This window comes from Pseudonaja textilis, chromosome Z, assembly GCF_049901715.1.
Source record: "Pseudonaja textilis isolate UNSWEBS1 chromosome Z, rPseTex1.2, whole genome shotgun sequence".
NCBI lineage: Eukaryota > Metazoa > Chordata > Lepidosauria > Squamata > Elapidae > Pseudonaja > Pseudonaja textilis.
In genome coordinates, this window is record NC_142008.1 from 21,467,591 (window position 1) to 21,487,000 (window position 19,410).

Sequence of the window (19,410 nt, forward strand, 5' to 3'; positions counted from 1 at the left end):
GCAAAAGGGACTCGCCTTTGTTTTATTCTGAGGGGGACTTTTGGATCAAGGTTGAAGGAAATAGGGGTCTGAATTCAGTCTGCAGGTCCTCTCCCATTTGATTGTGCTCCTCTGCTTGTGTGGTGTGGATGGTCACCTTCACTCCTATGACTCTAAACCATTCTATTTGGAGGAGGCTTGGTGCTTCTTTGTCCATGATGGTTAAAGGCAATTCACTGGTGAAGTTTCTGAATTTTACTGGAAAAATTCCTCTTCCTAACACAGGAATTCTGTTCCCTTGGAAATTTTTTAGTATTAAACGTTGTGGTTTTAGTTGTTGTCGAGTTATGCCAGGGATTGCTTCTTTTATAGTTATCCAGGACACCATAGATATGTAGGATCCGGAGACAATTTCCATATCACAAGGTTTTTCTCCTATTATCACTGTGATGTTGAATTTCTTTGATTTATGGTGACCAGAATGCCCCACTATTGTGTGCTCATAGTCTCTGTCCTTCTACATTCTATTCTCTTCCCTCCTGTAATTTGAACGAGAAGATCTCTGGAATCCCCTTTGTTGTGGGCCACGTGGATGATCAGGGAACTCTGCTTGTCTCTGACTGGGGTATGCTGGCAGATTTGCTCTGCATCCCTCAGCAATATGCCCCCTTCTCTCGCATCGGTGGCAGATTGTATCAGTGAATTTGCAAATCAGCCAAGGGTGGTTCCCTTTACAGCCTGCACATCATAGGGGTCTCTGGCTAGTCCCTTGGGGCCCTGATCTTCTATCAAGTTTTACTCTATGAATTTCTTCGTCCTCTTCTTCAGAGAAGTCTCCAATCTCCCCCTCTCCCTGATATTTGCTGGTCGTCCCCCATGCTGAGTGAACACTCTCGGATTTCTCAATTTTAGCTGCTGGTTTTTCCGAGATTTCTGCTGCTTGGGCTTCCTCTATTACTTCTTTTAAAGAGATGCTCTTTTTAGTTATCAGCTTCCTTTGCAATATCAGGTTCCTCATTCCAAATACAATTCTATCTCTTAAGTTATTTCCACATTTTCAAACTCACAGCCTGCAGCAATATCTCATAGGTTTGTAAGGTAATCATTTATGGTCTCATCTAGTTTCTGTTCTCTACGGTAAAAGTCAAGTCGGTGAGCCAGTGACGATGCAGCTAATATCTTCTGTAATTCTTTCCAGTCCATTGTTTCCACATCTTTGGGGAGCAGCTAGGGTTCTAGCTGTTTTGTAGAGGCAATTTCCACAATATCCCAGGAATAGAGCTCTCTTCCTCTATTCTGTTGCATCCTGCAGTGAATTTGCTTCTAAAAACATTCGAAATTGTCCCATGTACACGGCCCAGTCATGCTTTTTTGGATCAAAAGGTTCTGGTTGAGTGTGGGTGGACATTCTGATGATCAGCATGGCGATAGCAGCGTTCTACTGTAAGAATTTTCCGTCTTCGCCTCATTTCCTTTGTTCTTTTCTAGAATCCCATCATCGCCAGTGTTATGGGCTAGACTGAAGAAGCAGGACAATGGTAGAAGGAAAGGATTTCTTTATTTAGCTCTGAACAAAAGACTGCTGCCCGGTGTGCCTGCTGTTCTTTTTACAGGCTGCTGTCCACAATTTCAGCCACTGATGGCTGTTCATTTTTTCGCCTGGAAAATGAACCAATGGGGCAAGTCTGACATCAATGACTTTTCCCCATTGAATATCTAACAGGAGAGGCAATCACCTCCCAGCCTTACTCCCGAATTGCCCCTTCTGCTTCAGCTGCTCTCGCCTTCTTGCAGCTCTGCACACACATGCACTGGGAACAGGCTCCCGAGTCCTCTGCTTTGCTGCTGCCAGACTCTGAAGGCAGCACCCCACTCCCAGATGGTCCTGGCCCCATCCCTCCTCGGACACAGGACCCTTGTCCAAGTCCTCTCCAGACTCCCTGACTAGTTCCCTTTCTTCCTCACTGTCCTATACCACTGCCCTCTGCACCGGCTGCCGGTAAACCACAACAGTATATCCCTCAGGGATGGGAATCACAGCATTCCCTGCCTCCCTACTCTAATGGCTTGGGTAGATGTGACCTGGCAAAAGACGTTCCCTAGTCCCAAGCCATGAAGGGCTTTAAAGATGACAACCAGCACCTTGAACTGCACCCGGAAGAAAATAGGCAATCAATGCAGCTCTCGCAGGAGGTAAAACATGTGCACACCAGGGTCTGCACAAAACCATGCGGGCCACTGCATTTTGCACCAACTAGAGCTTCTGGATATTCTTCAAGGGCAGTCCCATGTAGAGTGCACTGCAATAATCAAGATGGAAAATGATTAGGGCATGAGTTACTGTGAGTAGGGACCATTGGTCCAGGAAAGGGCGTAACTGGTACACAACCTGCAGTTGCACAAAGACACTCCTGGCCACGACCACCACCTGCTCTTCAAGCAGGACTCATGAATCCAGGAAACCCCTAGATTATGCACAGTTTGTGTGTAGCCCCAAAGCCAAAGCCACTTGGTCTTGCAAGGGTTTAATTTCAACCCGTTGGTCCCCATCTAGGCCCTAACAGCCTCCAAGCACTGTGAGAGGAGTACACAGCAACATTTAACTCACCATGGGCCAAGATACACAGCTGAGTATCATCTCAGTCCATGATGATGGATGATCTCACCCAGCGGCTTCATATAAATGTGGAACAGGAGCAGAGAGACTACTGATTCCTGCAGAACCCCGTAAAGCAGTGGATGAGGGCTGGATCTCTCCCCTCCTATCAACACTCTCAACACTGAGACCGGCCGCAGAGAAAATTAATATTAGAGACAGATTGAAGTGGTGAGCATTGGTCCATACAGTAACTAAAAGTTGATGGCATGTAACAATTTTAATGAGTATCATATAAGTACCATTATGTTCAGTTGTAGAATGTAGTTGTAGAATGTTCTATGTCATTTCATGCATCAGAATGCAGACTGACTTCTGCTGCATCCCTTAAAAGTGAAGTTATTTTTTTCCAGTACTGAACCTAAACATGAGGAAGCAAGCCCTGATGGATTTGTGAGAATAATCGGAACATTATAGCACTAATAAATGTTATTATAGTTTGTTGCAGTCATCCAGGTATTCAGACTTGGTTTGACATTTTTTATCCACCTATCAAGTCCTTCCCAAGGACCTTCCCAAGGCAAATGTTGATGTTTCATGGTATTACAGGTATTTCTGCAGATTATATTCTGCAACGGACTGATGGAAATTTTGTCGATGCTGATGGTGCTTAAGTGGTGCTCCAGTTGTTTTGGGATTTTACCCAAGGCACCAGTTATTATTAGTAGTGCTCTCCTTTCTTTTTTCCCACAATCATTCTATTTCTATTTGCAGATCTTTGTATTTTGATATCTTCCCCAATTCTGTCTCCAGGTACTGCCACTTCTGACTTTTTTGTCTTTCTTATCAACAACTGTTAATTCTGCAGTATTATGTGGCAGGTGCCTGTTGGTTTGAATTCTAAAGTCCCAAAGCACTTTAAGTGTCTTCATTTTATATTACTTTTTCTATTTTTTGGTCACACCATTTCTTGTTTGAAGCAAATTATATTTCTTGCAGATCTCCAATGCAGCACTGTTGCTTCTTTGTTATGCCATTGTTTATAGTCAATACATGTTGTCTTCTTTCAGCAGCTAAACAGGTGATAATATTATTATCTATTTTTTAATATCAATGAATTTAGATATATTGTTAGTTCCCTTACTTCCTCGCTGCCTTGTTAAATAACTGTTTGAAGTTACAACAGGTATAAAAACAGCTTTTCAACAAATATTTTACAACAGAGAGATAGAATCAAGATCATGACAAGTGTTAATACCACTTTATAATGCCTTGGTAAGACCACACTTGGAATATTGCATCACCATGATATAAAAAAAAGATGTTGAGGCAAAGATGATTAGGAAACTGAAGGTTAAACATATGAAGAATGGTTGCAGGAATTTGGTATGTCTAGTTTAAAGAAAAGAAGGGCTAGAGATGATACGATAGTAGTGTTCCAGTATCTAAGGGGCTGCCACAAAGAAGAGTCAAAAGTTGTGGGTTCTCCACAAGGTGGGGTTCAAAAATTTTAGCAAAGGGTTCTCTGCTCGGTTGCTGGGTGGGTGTGGTCTAGTTTGTCTTCTGCACCACGGCGAGTGTGTGTGTGTTTGCCCTTCCCAGGCTCCAGAGGCTTTTCTTGAACCTCTGGGAGGGTGAAAATGGCTTCTCTGGGCTCCAGGGGCTCTCTGAAAGCCAGAAACAAGCCCATTTCTGGCCTTTCCAAACTTCTAGGAGGCCCATTTTTCACCCTCCCTGACTCTCGCCCTGCACTTACCTGCATCCAAAATGTCCCGCGTGGGGACTCCTGGGAAAGGCGGGGTATGCACAGGCAGCCAGGAGTGGGATTTGGGGTTTTTCCAAACTGCACAGAATCTTAGCTAGGGGCTCTCTCAAACCCCTGCAAACCCCCAGGAGCCCACGCCTGGTTCTCCAACACTGGAGGGTTTAAGACGAGATTGGACAACCATTTGTCTGAAATAGAACAGGATTTCTTGCTTGAGCAGGGGGTTGGACTAAAAGACCTCCAAGGTCCCTTCCAACTCTGTTATTTTGTGTTTATTTAATGATAAAATCAAAAGTGACATCATACATCTGGCACAATCATGTGAGCTTTGCTTAGTGACTGTAGTGTTTAGCAACAGAATTAAGCAATTTACCAATTGTGGTTGGTAAATGAGGATTGCCTGTTCAACACTAAGGTAACACTGTAGGAAAGTTATCGATTAACCAAATGGTATAGGACAGTGAAGATGCAGACAGGGCACATGAATAAAAAAGATTAGAAAAGAGCCTAGCTTTAGAACACTTCAAAAATTACAGAATAAAAATGAGACAGCAAAACAAATTTGCAACTGTGAGAAATACTAGTAAAAAAAAATGTAAAATAGTAGTAATAAACACAGATGAGTTTCAGGCAATGATTTAGAATGTTTAGTGTTTATTCAAAATGTTCTGGCTATAGAAGATGCTGCCAGACAAGTTGAACTTTCCTGTGACAAAACAACTATTTCAACAGAGTATAATGCTGGATTTGTAAACTTTAGAGACTCTGTGGTCGCAATTCAGATGAGTAGAACATTGCTGGAGACAGACACATACTCTTGAAAACAGTTCTGACTAAAATCTTCCAGCTCAGTTATAGCATTCAGAAATGATAGACAAAGGATAGTGAATCTGTTCCTAAACCCACTGCCACGTATCTGAGAACATGAGCATATGCTATCACTTCTATCCATATATCCCATGAAGTCAAAATAAGTTATTTCTGAATAAAAGAATACAGGAATATTAAAGAAATATAACCAGATCTTACACATATACACACTTTGAGGTAAATTCATAATCTTCCATCGGATTCTTTTCTAAATGTATATGCTTACGATCAATTTATGGTATCTAACAGTTATACGGATTATATGTACAGATAAATTGCCATACACAATGCATAATTATCTTGAAATTCTACTTCGCTTTTTAGTTTCAAAAAATAAGTTAAAGTGGGTGGGAAAATACAGAAAAATGTACCAACAATATGCAATTAAAAGCATATTCATGAGAAGCTAAACTAGCAAGAATAATAAAAGTACTATTACTAATTATTAAACAACCAGTCTCAAATGTTTGATTAGTTTTTCAAATGTCTTCATTTGCCATCTAAATCATCAAAGATGATTAGGGGACTGGAAGCTAAAACATATGGAGAATGGTTTCAGGAACTGGGTATGTCTGGTTTAATGAAAAGAAGGACTAGGGAGTGACATGATAGCAGTGTTTTAATATCTCAGGGGCTGCCACAAAGAAGAGGGAGTCAAGCTATTCTCCAAAGCACCTAAGGGCAGGACAAGAAGCAATCGGTGGAAACTAAACAAGGAGAGAAGCAACTTAGAACTAAGGAGAAATTTCCTGACAGTTACAACAATTAATCAGTGGAACAACTTGCCCCAGAAGTTGTGAATGCTCCAACTCTGGAAGTTTTTAAGAAGAGATTGGATAAACATTTGTCTGAAGTGGTGTAGGGTTTCCTGCCTAAGGAGGGGGTTGGACTAGATTAGACCGCCAAGGTCCCTTCCAACTATGTTATTCTAAACTTATCCTGGGTCATTCTAAAAAACGAAGAAGCATTTTAGATTCAGAGAAAAAATAACATTTGATCTACAGAGTTGCATGGGTGGTAACTGCTTGGCCTCATACTATCCATCCTTCTACGTGCATTCTGAAATGTTAGTCAGCTCTTTCATCAGTAAATTACTATACCAATATAAAATCACTATATGTAGTTTTTGTTTACAAATCTGGCAGTTATAATTTTTTCCACTGCAATACAGTTCCAAGCAGATGTGTTAAGGATCATATCATTAATGTTTTAAAATAATCCTTTGCTAATAATGCAGTCAGATTTGGCATAAGCACCTGCAACTTTTGAATATGTGCCAGGAACATGAAGTAGTTTGCTATAATCCACGTGTTGTCAGAATTGTTGGATCATCTTTGAAATATAAGTAAGTTAACTTATGATAGGTCCACAAAGCAAAAGAATCATATATTTTCTTACAGATAGCCCTTGCTTATCAATTGACTTGTTTTTTTTTAAGAATTTATGATTTTATTTGTTTATAGACCAGAGACCAAAATAAATAAAAAACACTCAGTGAATATCCAATTAAAATTCTAAAATAAAATAATAACAGATAAAATCTATGATAGAACCCAGTCTGTCAATTACACATGGTCTAACTACACTAAAATACAAAACATAAAATTGTGAGGCCTGTTGTCAGTTTAATACTAAAATGCAAAGGAATAAACAGTACAATGGATCTGCCACCTTTGTTGTATAAAATAGCTATGGCGGATTAGACACATATTTCCGACGAATCCCCAGTGCTGCTGCACAAAATGCAGCCACCTGTGCTGTAGTTATGGACTGTTCGTCCTTAAGTAGCCGCTGGAGATATGCAGTGTCGGAATGCCCAATTGCCTTGTTTTGCAAACTTTCAAAGCTACAATAGTGTAAAAAAAAATGTTTTGTGACCAATACTTGCATTTACAACTGTTGCAATGCTCCATACTCGTGTGGCTTCCCATGCTCATGGGATTGTCATTTGTGTGCCTTCCCTAACCAGCTTGCAAAAAGCAGAGTTAACAGAAAACACAGAAATAAAGTTGTAAGTCGTGGTCACATGATACTTCATTTCACAACTGTGGTGACTTGCTTAATGACTGAATAGGAAGTGACATCTTATGGCCATCATGGTCATATGACTTTTTTGGGGGGCTAAGCAACCACAGTGCTTAGCAATGGGACTACCAGTCCCAACTGTAGTTGCTAAGCAAGAACTACATCCCTATTTTCTTGTCTTCCAGACAAGGTAATCCTTTTCCCGACAATTGCCATTTAAAAGTTCAAAGGGTATCTTTCAGATGCTGCCACTGCTTATTTGATTTGGACATTTCTTTTTTCTCTACAGTTTGCTCTTCCCTTCCCAATGATTATATTCAAATGCAATGAGCTATCAGGGAATAGCTCTCAATGTACAGGCCACGTATGGTATAGAAATGTTATTTTAATTCACCTAAAATATTGATACAGGCAGTTGTCAACTTACAACAGTTCACTTAGTGACCATTCAAAGTAACAGAGCCACAAAAAATGACTTATGACCACTTTTTTACACTTATGACCGTTGCAGCATCCCCATTATCATGTGATTTATATTTGGATACTTGACAACTGGTTCATATTTATGACAGTTGCAGCGTCCTGGGTTCATGTGACCATATTTTGTGACTGTCTGATCAGCAAAATCAATAGGGAAACCAGATCCACTTAACAACCATTTTACTAATTTAACAATTGCAGTGATTCACTTAACAAATGTGGCAAGAAGAGTAATAAGATAGAACAAGAGTCCCCTAACAAATTTCTCACTTAGCAACATAAACTCTGGTTTCAATTGTAAACCGAGGACTACCTGTACTTACTTAAAGCAGCTATTGAGCAAAAGTTTCTAAAAACAAAAACAGAGCAGAGAAAAGCAAAATAGAAATTAGAAAAGAATGTGCCTCTGTAACAAAAGTCCAGTTTCTAGCATACATGAAGAATAAATCTCTTAATCAAACCAGCCCTGCTTGAGTTTACTGTTCATTTCTGTCAAATTAACCATCTCAAACAGTAACTGACTAATGCATATTCAAAATCTTTTCTTTCTCCCTTTCTGACAAAGAGATGGTGGTTTTTCCACTGCAGGATGTATTAAAAAATTCTGAACAATGAAGTATTGGTTTCAAAAGGTCTTAAAAGGTCTTATATATTGTGAGAAATTTCCCCATTTTTCTCCTGTTGTTATCTAGCACCACTGGCTCTTCTGCCAAGTATTAAGGTAGAATGAGGCTAGAGCCCAGAGTTTGTAATTCTTGTAATTGTTGATGCACTGTGAAGAATTGTTAGGGCACCAGGTTTAGGGGGTGTCGATTGTTGGTTTTCTTATCTTTATTTGCTTCTTACTGGTGTTTTTGTTAGCTGACCAGTTATAGCATATTTAATTTACTTTATTGTCATTGCACCTCATAATTAAACACCATCTTCAATGCACATCTGACCATGAAAACAAACACCAACACACATCCTTCATACTACACACATTGAAAACCCCTGACACCACACCAACACTGCACTTATACAGTAGAATTCAAAAGAGCTACTGCCATTTTTCAGCCTATTTGTCCTTGTTTTTATTATTCTGTACTGTTTGCCAAATGGTAATAGTTCAAAAAAAGGATGGCCAGATGAGATGGATCTTTGAGAATGTTTTGAACTTTCTTAAGGAAGCGGGAGGTATAAAGCTCTTCCAAAGAGGGGAAAGGACAACTAATGATCTTCTGGGCAATGATGTTAACCCTCTAGAGTGCTGTCCTATCTGCCATTGTGCAATTGGCAAACCATACAGAGGTGCAGTATGTTAAGGTACTCTCTATAGTGCAGTGGTAAAAGGTCACCAGCAGTTTTTCATTCAGTTGTTGTTTTCTGAGAAGTCTCAGGTAGTATAATCTCTGCTGGGCCCTTTTGACCAGGGCTGCAATGTGAGCACCCCAGGTCAGGTCATCTTTTGTGGTAACACCCAGAAACTTAAAACTGGCCACTTGCTCCACTTGGTCTCCATTGATAAGCAAGGGCTGGATGTCTGATCTGTTCCTTCTATAGTCCACTATAAGCTCTTTGGACTTATTGGTATTGAGGACCAAGTTATTGTCTCCATACCACGAAAGCAATTGGTCCACCTTATCTTGGTAGGCAGAATCATCACCCCCCCCACCCGCCCCGGAGATGAGTCCCACCACTCTTGTATCCTCTGCAAATTTAGTAATAGTATTATAGTGTGAGTGGGAATGCAGTCATGCACATAAAGAGTATAAAATAAGGGACTCAACATACAGCCCTGTGGTGAACCAGTGTTAAGAATAAGGGCTGAAGAGGTATGATTACCTACTCTGACCCTCTGTGAGTGGCCAGACAGGGAATCAATAATCCAAAGGCATACTGAATAAAAAAGTCCAAGGTCCAGAAGTTTAGACACTGGTCTATATGGAAAAGTAAAGTACATATAACACATAACATGGGCAAAGAAACAAGTCTTGGAAGGGAGAGAAAGAGGACGGGAAGGAAGAAGGAAGGGAGAACACGTTCTCAAGGAAAACCCAAACCCTAACCTGAAGTAAAAACCACATTAAAATTAAAGCACAAAAATTAAGACATTTTTAAATAGATGGCATATAAATGACCACTTAATTGTACTAATTACCATCGGGGTTTTCATTTTCACTTTCATGTACAGCTGGCCACCCATCCTAAGATAAAGCGCATTATATGATAATGTGCTAATTTATTAGTACTTAGCAGTTCAAAAGCATACAAATGTGAGTAGATAAATAGGTACCAATTCAGTGGGAAGGTAACAGCATTCCTTGCGCTTTTGACCTATAGCCATGCTGGCCACATGACGATGGAAATTGTCTTTGGACAACACTGGCTCAGTCTACTGTAGCCAAGAATGCTGCATGGCTATATGCATTACCAGGAATTAAGCTGGACTCAAAGGAGACTTACATTTCTGTTCCCAGTGTAAATATTACAAGGGCATAGTTATGTTCCCATGTTGAAAGTCGATGCTTACCTGCATTTTGGATTGTGGATACAACAGGTAGTTCAACAAGAGGCTTTAATTACTTGTTGTCACTTGTTATTAAGATTTGAACAAAGGAAGATGACTATGCCAATATATTTGATTTCCATTTTACATAGTTCACTCCTAAATGACCATAAAAGCCTGTAGACCATCAGAATTTTGCTGCTTCCAATTAGTTTTGCAATACTGAACTCCTGTGTTGCACTCAGGACTGAAACAAGGAGCCTCTAAAGCTCATATCCTATTGATTTTTCTCTCCTCTACTTAGACTTTTGACATAGTGGTGCATTCTTCGACCTCAGCAGTTTAACAGCTAACCCTGGGGTTAATCATTTTGTTGACTGTGCCTTGGAAAGAAATATAAATACATAAGACCTAATCACGATTTTATTAGCCTGTAACCCACAGCAACCCACATAATTAGGCCATATATAAACCTTCCTTTATTAATTTCCCTTTTTGCTCTACAGCTTTGCCCTGAACTATTTGCAAGATGTCATGTGAAATAGCACCAAGGATTCAGCCTTCTGTATTTCTTTTATTTGGGGGAGCGAGGCGGGGGCAGTATATTCTGTTTTCCAGGGCCGTTTTGCATCCTGTCACCAGTTGAAAGCCCCACACGGCCAAGTTAAATAGAAATCAATGCTTCGGCTCGAGCAAGCTAGCTCTCTCTATGCTCGCTGTGCCCCCCCACCTCCCCGCCAGGATTTCCCTGCTCTCTGCTTTAATTTTCAGAAGGGACTGCCATGGGGTGGGGGACAATCACGGGGGGCTCGGTGAGTAGTTAAACCCGCGAGAGGCTCAGCTTCTCCCCTGTTTTTTCTCTTGGCTCTGCGGGATATTACTTAATGAATGCATCTCAGCTTTGGTTGCTCTTTCTTTATTGCTCACCTCACTTCATCGCCCGCACTGCTGCCCACCGCTCTCTCTCTCTCTCTCTTTTGCTCTCTCCAAGCCAAGAGGGAAAGACGCGCTTCTTTCGTCGCTTCGTCGACTCTGTCGTGTGGGAGACGGGTGCCACAGGCGAGCGGAGGCCGAGCGGGCAGCCTGCTTCGTCCTTGAGCAGGGCACTGAGAGGAGGAGGAGGAGGAAACGGCAGCGGAGTATGGGCAACCGGGGAGAAGGGGAGGGGGGCGCGCAAAGCAAGCCGCCGCTTGTGCGCGTCCTGTCACACAGAAGGCAGCGCGGACTGCAGCGGGCGACTTCCACTCGAGGAGGGAAGCGCGCGTGCGGAGGGGGACATTGAACAGGCCCTACGGGCGGGAAGAGTCTAGCTTGCTGCTGTTAACAGAAAAGACAGGCCAAAAATAAAAAAAAACCAAAACAATCCAGGAGGTTTTTCCCCCTTCTGTTCTGGGTGTTCCTGTCCCTAGATGCAGAATTACAGAATAAAAGCAAACATTTAGAAGATAAGGTGACGTCGTTTCCACATATTGTGTAATCCTCTCTTACCTTCCTGCCTGTTTACCTACCTGTCTATATAAAATAATCCTAAACTAAAGTACCCCTGTGGGTTATTAGGCTGTGATCATGACTCAGTATTTTAACCAGCCCTTTTCCGAGGCACTGCAATTGTAAATGCCAAAGATGAAATTGCTTGTATATGTATATGTAAAAATTCATGCTTAGTGAGGTTGTTTAATAAAAAGAGATCATGTATAGCTGTTTTTCTAGTAACTGGTAAACACCCTTGACCCTGGATCGGGCACTGATCAAAAGTACATTTGTGGAAATGTTCTCAAAGGTCTTTTTGTTCCACATGTTAAATAGCTGAGAGAACGGTTTTCAGCTCATGCTACCATAGCACAGGTTCTACTATTGTAATAAATACAGGTAGTCCTCAATTAGCTACTACTCATTTAGTGATCATTGTTGAAAAAGTAATTTTAGGATCAATCCTCCTATTTATGACCTTGAAATCCTGTGAACAAAGGAAAGCTAAAGTAAGATTATAAACACAGTTGTGGTTTACTTGGCAACCACTTTTCTTAATGGACGGCATAGTTGCAAATCCCATTCATGGTTGCTAAATGATCTTTTCTCCAAATTAGTTGCTTCTTACAAGCTCATGTTAAATATGTATTCAAATAGAAGGTTGGGATGCATATTATAACTGGAGCAATAAGCTGGTGGGAAAATAGCAACTTTAATTTGTTTCCTTCAGCTGTAAAATATTAGAGTTGGCCATACAATCAGAATTCCAAATTGAGTGGTATGTTATTGATCAATAACTTCCCTTCCTTGAAAAAATGGAAATGTTGAGCGGCTTTGATTATATCATTTAGCAATGTCTCAGGCAATGGTAATATTTTCAGTTAGCACTATGGTTCCTTGTAATTTTGTTCTTCCAGGACTGGCCTTCCAGGTAGAATTTCTACTAGGGAATACCACTTATTGACACTTTTCTACTGGACTACTTACATGACTACTCAAGGAAAGTGTTTTTGGATTATGATAGAAAGCTCAGTAAAAAACTTAATTCTGCATGCAGCTTCCGTGAAAATGACAAATTTGGAGGTAGTCATCAATAGGAAAGCCATAAAACAAAAATTGCTTGCAATCTATGTCCTCTTAGCGCAATTATTAGGTACAACCAAACCTTTTGACATCAAGCAGCAGATCCAGTGTGGCACTTACATTACAAACAGTTAAGTTCTTTGCACAAACATTACAAACAGTTAAGTTCTTTGCACAAATCTAGTATTTGTGCTTAAGTATTTGTTTAGCAGGCTTGATAGCTGGGAGAACTATTTTACAACATTGTGAAGTTATGTAACTATACATACAGTTATAAGTAATTGCTTAAATAGGAAGGAAGGTTGAACTAAATAAATATTGGGAAACTACACTTAAAACACAAGTGTTCTGATCATCTAAGAAACAATTCAGTACTGTTAGAAAAGGACACATGGTTTGGAGCCTCATCTCTGAGGAAATCAGAAAATTTTGAATTACACAAGAAAGAAAATATTCTCTTTTACAATACTGAAATGTAATTCATCCCAAGAAGGTTTTTTTAAAAACAACTTACAGAGAGATTTGTAGGATTTTAAAATTGAGAAACATGGATGCAGCTCATCGCAAGACACAGTAACAACTCACAACCTCATTAAATTTCAGCAAATCCAGCAAGAAAGCCTGGAGCCTACTAAGGAAACAGAACTGCCAGACAACCTGCTCAACAAACACCCAAAGTAACTGCCAACCAAGTAGCCTCCCAAGTTGTCTCATTCTCTAAAGCCCCAAGGGTGAAAGGGCACTCCACTACCATCAAGAAAGTGCTCTCAGCCTTTCAATGGTTGGCTCCATCACACTCTGAATTCACCCACCCTTTCTCTGGACGAAATCAATGCAGCCATCAACAGTCTGAAGTCCGGCAAAGCACCAGGTTTTGATGGCATCCACACTGAATTTCTAATTCATTCTGGAAGACTAACAAGGAATTGTCCTGGCAAATTCTTTTCGAACATACTTTCTAGCAGACACCTCCCTCCAGAATTCAAAAAAGCCAAAGTAATATCGCTTCTGAAACCTGGCAAACCACAAGACAGAATAGAAACTTACCGCCCCACTGCCCTTCTGAGTTCTTGTTACAAATTTCTGGAGAAACTTATTATGAACCAGATTGAACCCACAGTAGATACATTTCTGCCCATGGAACAAGCCGGCTTTCGTCATAATTGTTGTGTTGATCAGGTGCTGAGCCTAACAGGACATATCAAGGCTGGTTTCCAGCAAGGCTTAAAAACCACAGATCTGTTCATGAATCTTGCTGCAGCATACAATACCATGTGGAGGAAAGGCAGTAGCACATTTCAAATTTTTTTTACCACTGGTTCGGTGGCCATGGCTTGGTGGGTGTGCTTTGCATACACACACACTGCACGTGCAAGCACCAAACACACACTTTGTGCAGGTGCAGAGGCTTTTTGACTTACCTCCTATGTAGCTATTCCACCATTAAGCAGACATTGTCAAACACGGATACAGGGATGTTTGCACGTATCTAATGACCTTGTTTTAGCCAACTGCAAAATGTTTCAATATGATCACGAAACACTGACTGTTGTTACTTTCCATCCCAGGACACGTTAGCTCAGTATGATAAGCATACTTGCAAGCTTGCAAACTATCACATACTTTGTTCTTTGTTCTTTGTTTATGATCTTCTTCCATATAAGGTAAAACTCTGCTACCCCCTGTGTGCTCCCCCACCCGCCTGAAAGAGGATAATAAATGAGGTTTGTGCAAAGCACTCGGGGCTGCTGCTGCTGCTGCTGCTGCCTGGGTCATTCCATCTGCCCCGGGTGTGATGTGCTCCCTCCTATGAAAACAATCGGATGTTTGGTGTCTGTTATTGGTATTCACCCTTGCGAGGGACCCTCTAAACTTCTTCCCTGCGGGGAATTCCATAGGCAGCGAAAGAACGCCGACGGAACAACGGACAGGTCGCTCGCTGCGACACTCCTACAACCCTGCACTCTTCCTGTCGCTTCAGCAGCTGCCATGCAAAGCGAAACCAGGGAATAAAGATTAGTATGGTAGTCCAGGAGGGTGGGTAGACCAAACAGCAGAGCGTTGGAGAGAACTGGTTCAGTCTCTGCTGCTCATTGGCGCTATCAACTGGGCGGAACCGGTAGAACACCACCACTGAGGAATGGTCTGCTTTACAAACGGATTCACATCATCCCCTGTAAAATCCCCTTATTGTCTAATAAACAATATGCTCAGCAATAGATATTTCAGATCATTATGGAAGACAATGTTAGCAAGTTAAGAAGACTCAACAATGGCCTTCCACAAGGTTCTATACTGGCACCCACACTGTTCAATCTTTGTATCTCAGATATGCCAGCTACAAAGGGACATAAATTTGTATATGCAGAATGATGACCTGGCTCCAGCAGTGCAAAATAAAAACTTGGAAGTATTGGACTGCCTCCTCTCTGGGGACTTGAAGTCCCTGGGCAAATTCTTTGCTGACTGGAGACTCATACCCAGTGTCAGCAAAATGGTGACCACTTGTTTCTATCTCAATAGCAACCTTGCCAATGCCACCCTGAAGGTCTACCTGAATAATAACCCATTCCCCTATGATCCTCACCCCAAATTCCTCAGATTAATTTTGGATTGGACTCTCCTATAAGAAACACCTAGAGAAATTGTCCCTAAAAAAGGAACAACTTACTCTAGAAACTAGAAGGATCAAGATAGGGAGTCTCAGCCTCTACTTTTAGAATATCAGCACAAGGATTAGTCTACTCCACAGCTGAATTCTGCCCCCGTTTGGCTTAATAGCTGCCACACCAGTAAGACTAATGTTAGACTAAATGATACAATGAGGATCATAAGCAGTTATATAAAATCTACTCGTACTTGCTGGCTCTCTGCCTTGAGCCACATTGTTCCACCAACGCTATGAAGACAGGAAGCCTTAGTGAAGGAGTACAACAAAATTATGAGAAACCCACTTCTCCCTGTGCATGCTGATCTTTCTCATCTATCAATTGGCTTAAATCCAGGAAGCCCTCTCGGGCACTTGCTCAACAAAGTCTAACAACTTTGACATCAACACACAGTGGAAAGCCAAATGGGCTGCTGGATGCCCAGGTACAGGCAGTTATGTAGATGACCCTACACAAAAGGGTTTTGACCTTCCTCGCCAACATTGGTCAACTCTGAACAGGATACGTACCCAACATGGTGTCTGCCAGGACTCATTGTTTAAGTCGGGTCTTGTCTCTACCCCTCTATGACTGTGGTGCTCCTTGACAAAATATCCATCACGATTGTGTCTGAATATTCATCAAGAGCTTACACTGTCTGATTTTTTTCAACATAGACCACCCTGTCCTTGAATGCTGAATGGACTGGACATTAACATTTGATCCATTATAAGTCCATGTATTTGCCATACACTAAATAAATTCATTTAAAAGTATCTCTAAATCCAATTTAATAAGCTTTTAATTACCAAATGTCCTCTTTATATGGCCTGAAATTTTATTGGAAGGACACTCTGGAAATAATTGCCAACTCAGAGGTTTTAGACTGAGGTGGAAAAACTTCTTTGTCTTGAAGACTGATTTAATTATCGGACTCACTGAATGCATATGCAACTATCTTCTCATTGTTGTCCCTTTCTTTCCATCAATGTTGCTTCAGTTTCTTTCTCTATTTCAGTGAGCCTACTGTCATTACCACTTGAAAAATCTTAGGCAGAATAACCTGGAGGACAAAACCAAGATTCTTTTCCTAACAGTCCTGTTGACTTTCATTCTTTATTTTCAAACTTTTCCCACCGATTGCTGGGTTTCCATTAACATTATCAGGAAATCTGAACAAGAAGGCCACATGGCCATCAGAGCACATAGAAAGTGTTACAGTACAGAATAGTTTGGACAAGTTGGCTCTCACTTTCAGAGGCATCCCATTATCACCAGAGATCACTATTTTTCAATCTCCATGGCAACCTTTCTGTTCTGAGTACCAACCTCAAGGCCTCTCTCTCTGTGTTCCTCCCTCCCTCCCTCCCTAAATATCAAATTTGCACCCCAACCATCTTTCTGGAGGCAATTCTAGGCAGTTTATAGCCATTGGATAAAATACAGAATAAAGTATCAAAACAATAATTAAATATCTAAATTTAAAAATCCATCTAAAATAAAACTAAGCAAGAGGGATAGGAAGGTTACAAGTACACAAAGACAGAAGGTATTGATGTGTGTCTTTAGGTTAAAATATTTAGAAGTAGCATGCTGGACCTTGTGTTGGGGATGCTGTAGTCAAATTTTCTTATGAATGAAGCCAAATATACATGTCCCAGGATAATGTTGCAGGATCCAATCTGGGTCAGTTACCAGGACCAGAGATTTTGTCCTTCCCATCTTCAGGGAACTTCTCTCTAGCAGAGTCATATCAGAGTTGACTAATTTTTCCCAGGCTTTAATCATTTCCCTGGCTGTTTTTGTGCCTGCCTGCCCAACAATCTTAATAGCTGCAAAATTGAATGTGTGCCCTTGTTCACTGCAGTGTGAGGCTACCATTGAGTTCGAGTCCCTTCTGACCATTCCTTTCTGTCCATGCATTTCAAATTTTCTTCAGTGTACAGTGAATAGTTGCTTCCTTCTGCCTTCTTGTATATAATCTTTCTGAACTTTAGTATTTATCTTAGCTAATTCTTTGCTACTGCTTTTGTGAATGCATGTTAGACTAACAATTTCCCCTCCATTTAGTGTTCTGATTTCAAATTTGAACTAATTCATCCTATTTATGACTCAGAAGTTGCAGGACAAGAAGTAGGAAGCAAAATTATAGTAACACCCTTCTTATGGGTTTCCCTTTTACATTTGGCTAGGAATGCCTATAGGTGGGTCAAAAAATTTAAAAAGGTGGCTATGATCACCCAAAGCCCCATACCTTTTTATGCGTTACATACTAAGAAGTGAGGTTTAATTGCACAGTTGCAATTCTTTGGCTTGACATTTTTGACACCTCTCCCCTCATCTGCTGGCAATTTTATGATTCTTACAAATTAAAGTGATACAAATCTCTATAATTGTGAATAGTGATTTAATATATATATTGCAAAGATAAAAACAGCACAATTAATTTGAAATGTGACATTGTGAACTTGCAAATGTTAGCATTTTTCATTTAAGACCATTTACTAACACTAACTGAATATTAATTTTTTATTCTCAAATAGTACTGAAACATTGTTACTTTGGTCCCAAACACTGTATATAGTTCTCCTTCATTTATGCATATAGATGTCTGTCTGTCTGGATTGTTAATCTAATTCTCAATCTGTAAATAACATCAACAACAATGCAAACAGACAATCACCTGATACATAACACTCTTAAGTGTTATGTTATACTTCATAAAGTATAATGACTAATGAATTTTTTTTTTAAAAAAAGCTTGGATAGTGGATGCTGCAGTACCTGGAGACAGGGGAATAAAAGAAAAAGGAAAGAATCACAAAATACAAGACCTAGAAGTAGAGCAGTTGTAGAAAAAGAAAGCAAAGATACTGTCAGCATAATAGCCATATTGGTGCAATTTGGAGGACTGCTATTGGTATTGACAAAAACACCATCAGTCAATTGCAAAAGGTAACTTTTACTTGGAACAACTTACATCCTTATATAACCTCATCAAATAATAACATTTGCCTATCCCAGGTTTTTAGGAAGGACTCAGTAAGTGGATAAGAATGCTAAATTCAATCCAAACATCTGGTGGTATAACCAACTATAATAATGAGGAGCAGCAGTATCAGAGGCAGGCAAGTTGATGCCAATACTTTTGAAAGTTGTGGAAGATAACTTCACAGCATCACTGATTAACGCACAAAAGAAAAGTAAACTGGCTTACCTTTCACTTTCTGCTACTGTTATCTCTTAGACATTTGATCTATTAGCCTTTAACCTAGGTGTTTAATATCCTCTTTTGATGTCATATTTGCTTTTTCTATGGTAATCTCATTTGACTCAGTAATTTTTCTTTAATATTTTGGCAGAAAGTAAAGGTACACTGAAATTCTATATTTGCTTATTTGATTAGAATAAATCTCACTAAATGAATTAGAGCTTATTGACTATATATGCAAGGGATGTTCTGCTCTAATTAACTAAACTGCTACTGGTCTAGTTTAATGCAAAAGAAATTACAAAAGAAATCCACCAAACAGAAGGAAAATTTGATGGTGCTTTAAAAACCGATTCTACATATGTTATCTCCTTACTTAGAAGTCTCATACATAGTGATGAAGTTTTCAATAGCTATGCATTTTATTGTGACTTGATAAAGTTTACCAGCAATCCTATATGTTGTTACTCAGGTTTATTTTATCCAGTTTGCTATCATGGAACTGGGTATAGGTTGCAGAATTCTTATAGTTCATACGTTTCATGAACTACTATTCATTACTCTTTATATTTATCTTTTTCTTATTTGAGTACAGAAAAAATATCTTGTGCGGCAAATAGCAATGAAATTTGGAAAGGATGATATACAATATTAGGAAGATATTTTTGTAGATATCCATGTGTGTGCTTATTATAACAATTCATGTACCTATGAAAACTATATACACAAATTCATAAGGGTTTTTGTAAATCTACACAAAAGCTACAGTTTGTTCCCATTTCATGATCAATTGGA

The 19,410-nt window shown here is 40.0% G+C and overlaps 1 protein-coding gene across 5 annotated transcripts in view; it reads right to left on the reverse strand.

The window, feature by feature from the left end:
* The window catches only part of LOC113446476 (metalloreductase STEAP2), a 47,139-nt gene extending 35,481 nt beyond the window's left edge, over positions 1-11,658 (reverse strand). Inside the window, exon 1 of one of the 5 annotated variants that reach the window (XM_026716159.2) lies at positions 11,131-11,658. The gene's annotated coding sequence lies outside the window, so the exon portion shown is untranslated. Of the gene's footprint in view, positions 1-6,466; positions 6,543-11,130 lie in introns of those variants that run through there. The other 4 variants (XM_087915250.1, XM_087915253.1, XM_087915252.1 and 1 more) reach the window with 4 other exon arrangements.
* Between the last annotated feature and the right edge of the window lie 7,752 nt (positions 11,659-19,410).